We start from the raw sequence: 9,706 nt of genomic DNA, 5'->3' as shown, positions 1-9,706 counted from the left end.
TTAATCTATGATGAAACACAAAAGCAAAAAGTCTGAGCTTCTGCTTGTCATACAATGATGAAGTGAATGATAAAGCTGAGCTCCAAATGGAACTAAAGCAAGCAGCATAAAAAGACCATCACAGTTGTGTGCTATTCTGATGCCATACAATAACATTTTGCATGTTTTAAAACTTAAATATTTCATTGTTCATTCAAAACAAGCAGCATAAAATCATCATTTTAATAGTTCATACTGCTTGTGTGCTATATTCTGATGACATACTGTACAATTCCATTGTGTATTTTTTAAGACTTTCATATGTTTAAGTCATTACCCAGCAAACAGGGAACATTCTTAGAACTTAAGCTAACATTGTAGCAAGGTTCTCTCAAAGTCTCTCAAATACTCTTCCAATGTTGTTAATCGAACATTCGTTCAGAGTTACCTGGTCTTTATTATTGTTCTCAAAACATTACAGCACAAAAACATTACTTATACATTTTTCATGGAACATTTTAGTTGGACGTTCATCTGTTATATATATATATATATATATATATATATATATATATATATATATATATATATATATATATATATATATATATATATATATATAATTACTAATTGTTTCAGAATGTTCAGAGAACATTCAAAAGTATATTTCCATGTTTGTAAAATGATTAAATTAAATGTTCCCTTAACTTTAAAAAAACCCGAAAAAACAGGGAAATTATTATTTTTAACTTGCCGTTTGGAACATTCAGAAATAACAAAACCTTAGCAAAATGTTCTTGTTAGCTGGGTATTCAGTCATAACATTCCCCTCTGCAGTAGCTCTTAAATCTCATTTGTGGCCGTGTTTAACCAAGTAGCAACGTCGCAATCAAGAGACAAATAAAATTAAGCCAAACTTTGCGTGATATTTCTAAATATGCCATTTTTTTCAATTGCACACCAACACAAATGCTCCTATTCCTTTAAACAGCCTACTTTAAATGCACTTTCCAAGGTCCCCCAGGAAACCCGCACACATACTAGATTTTCAGTTTTTCTCTTGACAATAGTTAGTGTTCTGTTCTGTGATCGATCACTTTAATTTACTCTGGAGTTTTGTCTGAGCGGTAATAAACTGGCAGATAATATACCCCAAAAATGCACAATGAATTTTAAGTAGGCACACATGGGCGAATTTCCAGTTTTCCTTATAAAGAGGCCTCAGAGTGCACTGAAATTAACATCGTCACGTACAAGGAAAATAAACGTCCCCAATTGTGAAAGAAAAAAGGCCATAGCAGCTCAATATGATAATGTGCCATATGTAACTCTAGCTCAACGCATTCACTTTTCCATAAGCAGAAGTCTAATTTAGACTTTTACAGGGCACATCAGGAAAAAAGGCCTATTCCAGGAAAAAGCACTCGGCCCATGTAGAACACCAAAGTGTTCTAAGTGTTCTACAGGGCTTCAGTTCTAAAGTGCTATTTTTAAGAGATTTATTGGCAAGTATGCTTGTACACACAAGGAATTTTTTTTGGTGACAGAAGCAGCTTCCAGTGCAAAGAGACAACAAAAGTACACAGACAGTACAATTTAAATAAAGATATGTAAATAAAATGGTATACAATAGTAATGATTTTTTTCCCACAGGAAAATGTAGGGAACAGTTTATGACTATGTTCTTTAAAGTTCAAAACACAGCGATTTGTAAAATACAAAAACTATGATAAAATGGAATTCTTGATAAAAAAGTGAAAATTCAATTTTAATTTGCTTGTTCACCAAATGCAAAATGCCTCATTCAGGCATTCACCCCTGGCAAATGTGACCAAAGATGGCTGTAAAAATAAATATGCATTGTTTATCCTTTTATTCAAACAATTTAAACCTTTCATTGAAGTAAGAAAGTGAAAAAATAAAATAAATCACATTATGAAATAAATGTTTTTCTACAAAACATGTTGGCCACAATTATTGGCAATGGCAACCCTAGAATATTTTATGAGTAAAATATCTCTGAAGTATATGTCCATTAATATTTAATTTTCAGTAGCACAGCAGGGTGATAGGAACATGAAATTGTCTAACTACAACTTATTGTTTCACAGAAGTATAAAAATGAGGCCAAATTGCGTTAATCATCCATCATAATGAGTAAAACCAAATAATATAGTTCTGATGTGCAACAAAATATTGTTGAGCATCACAAAATAGAAAGCGGCTGTAAGAAAATAGCCAAAGCATTGAAAATTCCCATTTCCACCATCAGGGCAATAATTAAGACATTCCAAAATCAACAAACGATGTGACAAATCTGCCTGGAAGAGGACATATGTTTATATTGTCCTAATGCACAGCGAGGAGGAAAGTCTGAGTGGCCAAATAATCTCCATCTGTGATCCTTGAGTTGGGTCTTGGGGTCAGAAAGCATAAAAAAAATATATATATATAATAATAATAATAAAAAAACATCAAACAACCCATACATCACCACATGTTGTTTGGGAGGGTTTCAAGAAAAATTCTTCTCGCTCATCCAAAAACATCTCCAGCATATTCAGTTGTCAGACACCTGGAACTTTAAACAGACCTGGTTCTGTGGTCAGATGAAAAAAAAGAAAAGAAAAGAAAAGAAAAGCTTTTTGGCAGCAAACCCACCAGATGTGTTTGGTGCAAACAGGGATAAAAAAATACCCAATGCCACGGTTAAATATACTGCTGGATCTTTAATTTTGTGGGCCTATTTTTTGCTGGAGGTCCTGGACATCTTGTTCAGATACATGGTATCCTGGATTCTAGCAAATACCAACAGATAAAAAATCTAAACCTGACGGCCTCTGCTAGAAATCTTATAATGGGCCGTGGTTGGATCTTCCATTCAGGACAATGATCCAAAACAAACATCAAAATCAACACAAAAATGTGTCACTCACTGAGCATGACCATCCCACTCCCCTGACCTGAACCCTATAGAAAATGAGTGGGGTGAACCAAAGAGAAGCAGCACCAACATGGAGCTGGGAATCTAAAGGATCTGGAGAGATTCTGTATGGAGGAATCGTCTCTGATCTCTTATCAGGTGTTCTCCAAACTCATCAGGCATTATAGAGGAAAACTCAGAGCTGTTATCTTGGAAAAAGGTGGTTGCAAAAAGTATAATAAAAGGGTGCCAATAATTGTGGCCAACGTGTTTTGGAGAAAAGCATTTATTTCATAATGTGATTTCCCCCCCACTTTCAATTATTTTACTTCAATGACAGGTTAGATTTTTGCAAAATATTTGAATGAAAGATTAAAAAGATAAACAATGCAGATTTATTTTTTACAGCCATCTTTGTTCATATTTACCAGGGGTGCAAACAATTCTGACCACAACTGTAGTTTTATAAGACACTGAAGAAGAAATCATCTAACAAAGATATCTGGGTTATAGTTAGTCAGCAACTGACACAAACCTCAGAACGGTGACAATCAACAAATATAAAAAGATGAGATCTTGACATCATGACAAGAACTAACTATAAATAATAAGCTATATTTGCACAAAAGTTTAAATAAAGTCAGCAGACAGCAAAACAATAATCCTATAACAGTAATCACACAATTAATTCAATGCATGCAGGGAACCCTTAGCATTTCAACATTAACAAATATCACTGATAGTGTGACCGTAGACAATACAGAGCTGTATAATGGACTACTGGTGAGGTTTTTCAAATGTAGAACATTTCAGATGTTCTAGCACTGAACAAAGTAAGATCGTCTTGCATAATACTTCAATACTGAAAATCTCTTTATCTTAAATTTGTACACATACAACTTTTTTGCCTCAAAGGAGTTATTGATCAATGACTACATTCAAATGTGCACCAATAATGTGATTATTTCCAATAATCAAAGTAAGGAAGGACTTAAGATATTTACATGATACAAGCAAACCTCTTCGATCCTGTTTACATGCAATTTCCATTATTCTGATTATTCGCGAAGAATTGTGGTTATTTTTACTGCCATTTTTTCATATACCCCAATGCATGGTTTTAATCAGATTAATATGCTTGAATCTGCTTACATCAAATGCAAAACACATTTCTGTGGACAATACTGGACTTTTTTCGGTGGCAAGCTTAAAATGTCCTCATTTCAATATTTTTGACCATCAATATACTGCATTATATTCATATTGCGCAATATTGACTAAATCTCACTATAACTGCATTATAAGTGTGAAGAATTTTTTTGAGAAATGTTGCTGCACTGCACTCTTTCAGATCTCTAAATGGATGTGATTTTATTAGCTGCAGCACATTAAAAGTTGTGATAAAAATTTGGTGCATTGTTCAGTCCTATTGTTCAAGTGGAAATTTATGAAATTAAATCCAGAGTACAGTTTTAATGGGCCTTTGTTAATGTTCTCTCAATTGGTTCATTATCTTATTCTTTAGAATGCTTTGGACTTTTACATCAGTTAATATCAGGATTTATACATACATTTACTGTATAGGCTATAGCATAATGCAAAAAGCGGTAGAAGTTACAAGTCATCTAAAAATACCTTTAAAAGCACTGATGTCCTCATTTATCAGAATCATATGTATTGAGCCATTTTGTTATATTTTTTCACAGCCGACTGTCTATATTGAGCCCTGAAACAAATGACAAATTACAGTCCCAGAGGTCAGGTTTCAACTTGACATTTAACCCAATAAAACAAATCAATGAGGCTTATTGACTGCATTTGAGCTGCGCTGAAACAGTAACGTAAGTTGACCCCTTCCCAAAAACATAGCGTCAGTTATCATTCCAATCTTATTATGATATCAGTTATCATGCCAAGAAGAGTCAAATCAAGCTGAATGACAAACATACTTAGAACCATCATCTACTATAAATTCAGTTAGGACACAATGATTTCTATTGCTTTATTATATTGGTTGTTCTTTTTGTTCTAGTTTCTAATTATTTGGTAAGACATTCCCGCATCTGCCAAAAAATATACAAGTTAATTAATAAATTATGGAATACGTTGGAGGGAAGGACCAACCACAGATCAAGTTGAAGGTCACTCGCAATCATACAAATTCATTCTTCATTTCACTTAACCATAGTCCCATAGAGATTGGTCTTTATGAGAGGACAGTCCTAAAAAGAGAAAAGTCAAGTCAAATTTATTGTCCCATAGAGGAAATTTGGATTGCAGGTAGAGTGTGTAGTTTAGCCATTGCTATAAATCTAAAAGACAATCAAGCCTGGCCAAAGTGAATCGTCTGAGTTGTAATATAACCAATGTCAATTCAAAAAGTAATTGCATGCCTCTTTGTAAATCCGACAAAGTTTTATCTGGTTTGCAGTAATGCGGTTCACATTGTCAAAGACCTTGCAGTGCAAAGAGAAGGACACTGAAGTCTATCTTTTACGCTTGTTACAGACTGTGCGATTTTAGCAATCATATAAGATCATTACAAATCACACTGTACGACATGGATCTAATAAACTCGGGTACGACATATGTAGACTGTACAATGATGACACCCATTAAATCATAGTCTATGATGCAAGATAGTATAGACGAATAAAACGTCATCAACATGAGCTAGTGTTAAAAAAATAGAGCAAGTTGAATCACACTTTGGCAATTTTGTTTTTTATGTGCTGAAAAAAAGAGGAGGAAGTGAAAGAGGAGAATATGAACACGGTCACAGCTTGGCATGCCAATTTTGCAAATGGACATTGAGGTAAGTAGGGCCTAGTTTTAGTGTTGCGTTGATCAATACGCCATTTCATGTTGCATTTTTATTGGCTAGTTGGTAAAAAGAGATAATTACGAAAGTCTATTGACAAGAACACAATGCCATGTTAAAGGGTCACAGAACTGAACAGACCAGTCAGGTTAGGTGCCATACTGAATTTAACGCGGATCAAAATTAGGCTGCAAGGGATAGACTTAAGGCCTGTTCACACCAAGGCTGATAAGTATAAAGATAACAGTAACCATATAAGCATCCACACCAAAACACATTAACGGTCTGTTTATCATAAGTGCATGCTGCAGTTCTGTTGTCTGCCAAGCTGGACGGATTCTGATCGGCTGTCAATGTTTTAGTGCTTCTCAGCTGGGGGGGAGGAATCGCTCAGAAAGCGATTACAACGATATCAGTCCTCTGTGTCATTATCTTTGTGGACTCTGCTATTACTTCAAATTTAGAGCAACTTTTAAAACTAAATCTTTATCGTTATTGTTATCATCCCTCTTATGAATTGGCCTTTACAGTCCTTACAATGGCATGCACTGTATAAAGGTCCTAGATTACATAATTTTCAAGTCAATTTACAACTTTTAAAACCGTTTTATGGAGTTTTTGTCAGTTGAACAATGAATATGTTGTTAAACAACAGTACAATCACAGATCTATATAAATAATATAGATCATTCAGTAGTACTGTACAATCCATTGAACACACTGGTTTTCTAACTATTTTACCACTGGGAACAACGTTTAGAGAATACACAAATCATATAAGGGATAATGTAGAGCGAGGCGGTTGTTATAACGTTAGAGAATACAACCCCGACAGGCTGATCAGGCTGAACAACCGCCTCGCTCTACATTATCCCGCTTATTACATAGCTACCTACCAAATAAATCAATAATTTGACACAAAATATTTATTTAAAAAGGAGTTTATTGATTTAAAAACGATTGTATTGCTTCCGCTAAAGAAAATAGTCCGTTCCGTCTCTACGGCTAGAATCCTGCGTCCATAGCAACGCTCTGTTTTTCATGGCAACGGTGTGTTATCCTTAGCAGCGGTCTGTTATCAAAGAAATAACAGACCGCATTCTACATTAGAATTCAACCAAGCCATATAGCAGTAATATATATATATATATATATATACGTTATATATATATATATATATATATATATATATATATATATATATAACCTATTTAACGTTTTTTTCGCGTTGCGGTTCAAGGCTTCCGTATAAAAGAGACAAATAAAATTAAAGTAACTTAGATAATATTCATGACACGTTCCATTTTTTTTGAGCGACGTTGACAACACGGTGATGGCCAACAAATACGCTAGAAGAGTTTATTGAAGAGCACACGCAACTGTTCCTTTGGCATATTTATAGGGTATTTGGTGAGTTTTATTCTATTTCATCTCTAAAATAGGTATTATTTCGTGGAATATGTTTGAATAGTGCCGTTTGAAAAATAGGCTACCATTTTGGCCAGTGAGGCCTAGACTACGTGTAAGCTTGACATGGGACAATTTTGTGGAATTAACGCTATATAGGCCTTGTTATTTTGAAGTCAAAACAAAATATATTTTTATCCTCAGTTTAGGACTGTCATTCACAGATGAGATTTCTCGTTAGAGATTTCGTTCACTTGCCTGGAATCACCATTCATGACCACGACCTCGCGTTCAAGATGGCGATCGCCTCCAGCCTCGAGGCTTCTTGCACAAGGACAGACGAACGGGAACGGATTACTGCAGGTCAGTTATTCCCCTCACGCAGGTGTTTGAACTGGTAATAACTATTTACCTTTTTTCCCCTCTTCATTTTGGCGTTTCTTAAAGATTTGAAGATCTTTTGAACTAACAAAGCAGGTTAATAGACTTTTAATAATCAATGGACTTAGTGGGGCAAAAAAAGAAAAAAAGATGCTGACACTGACAGTTTTGTAGTTGATTTAATATTATTCTAAAGAGTATGTTGAATTTTGCTGTAAAGTTTTAAATTATCTTTGGCTGAAACTGGTTAAAAAGGAAGTTCAAATTTGAGAGAGCATTCATTGAAAATCAGGATTTAGACTAATTAGTGTGTAATTAATTGGAAAAAAATCAAATTTACTAACGAGTAAAATATTTCTTTTTGGGCTTGTCTTTTACATTATTAATGATTTGAATTCAGCATCGGCCATCATTCTTATTTGTGTATTTATTGTATTTATGTATTTATTTGTGTATTTAATAGTATCAGAAATAAAAAAGAGAACTATTACAAGCGGCAACCTCCCCGTCTCTCTCTTGAAACCAACACGGAAGTGAGTTAAACTGCAATTCATTAACTGGCCGCTTGGGCTGGCTGCAGAAGTGAGTCAAATCTGTATCTCCCCCATGTTAAAATTACCAACTTTACAGCAGAAAAAAACATGTTTACAGCCTGGATCTCTATGTGGCTTTGGTCTATACAGCTAATTTTGCCCTTCATAACAACTGTGAGGGCGGTGCATTTTTTCTATAACTCATCCATTTAGTTGATTAATATTTAAATTTCTGCATTTAAGGGTGTGGCCACTTGAGTGACAGGTGGGTTGTCGCTGATGTCAATGCTAGCCGTTTGTCTGCTGTTACTAGCCGTCACTTTACCTCAGCAAATGTTGCTGCTGAACTTGTTTTTTCTGCAGTGTTTGTGCTTTTTTTTCGGGATTATTTCATACAATTTAATACACCCATTACTTGGGTACAAAGCCCACGGCTTTGGATTCCGTCGTTGTCGTCGAGTATCGTTCGAGAGAACAACTAGCGCTGTATTTCAGTTGTTTTCCTCTGTGAACATGCACTAATGGATGTCTGACAATTTCGTTGCTTTTTGGAGTTTTCAGATTTAAAAACGTCAATAAAGGCTCGTTCGTTCTGCTCTCACGGAACAGATATAGATTATAATATGCTTATGTAAAAGTTACCGTCAGATCATGAAATCCTGCAGGTGTCGGCGTTTTCTCCGTCATGCAATAAATGCACATCCATGAATGAGCGTGGATTTTCTAGCGCATTTACTTGAACTTCATAGGCAATATATCTATGGTTTAACCCATTTGAGAGGCGGAATCAGAATTTAAAATGGACTGAATAAACTCTCTACGAACTTGACGAGCGATGCCGTGCTGACGGACCATAGACTATAAAAAAGAGTGACTGACATGTATGCACATAAATCACTGTCACACACACTCTCAGAGTAATATTAAGTTACTGCATACATTTTCAACTAGCAGAATAGTACAAAATCACGATACACAGTCTCACTTGTAGCCATGTCTTTTAACTATTATAATATTTCGAAGGGCAAAAACAGGAACTTTTAATTGGCTTTACATCATCAAGTGTCACTTTAGCGTGAGGCCCTGTGCAGTCGCAGACTTGTGCTGCGTTCCAGTCCACTTTTAGATACGCACTTGAAAACTTCCCTAAGCACTTCCCCTCGGGGGAATCCCTGCCGCCATTTTGAAGTGCGTTCCACTTCGTGAAGTGGACGAGGGAAGTTTATATGGACAGACCTAGGGCTGGACGATTTTGGCTAAAATCATAATCGCAATTAATCAAACAAGTCACCTCGATTACGATTATTGAACGATTATTTAAAAAAAAAAAATTCCTATGTCACTGGCAAGGCTTATACTGTAAATACGTTCACGGTTATTTTTTCTAATGAAAGATTTAGGGATGTCCCGATACCACTTTTTCACTTCCGATACAATACCGATACCGCAGCTTTGGCTATTTGCCGATACCGATATCAATTCGATATCTTTATTTTATTCTTGAACTAATACTACTAGTAATAAAATATATGGAAGCACTTTGCTCAATTAGCCACATAAAAACATCTCACTCAAATGGAGAACAAATACTTCTCCAGTATATAATCCACAACAACAGTTGGATAATGAAAGACTGCCACCCTTTATTCAAAAGACCTTGAG

The sequence above is a fragment of the Abramis brama genome, assembly GCF_963993115.1.
Source record: "Abramis brama genome assembly, chromosome: 3".
Lineage (NCBI taxonomy): Eukaryota > Metazoa > Chordata > Actinopteri > Cypriniformes > Leuciscidae > Abramis > Abramis brama.
This window is presented reverse-complemented; position numbering follows the sequence as displayed.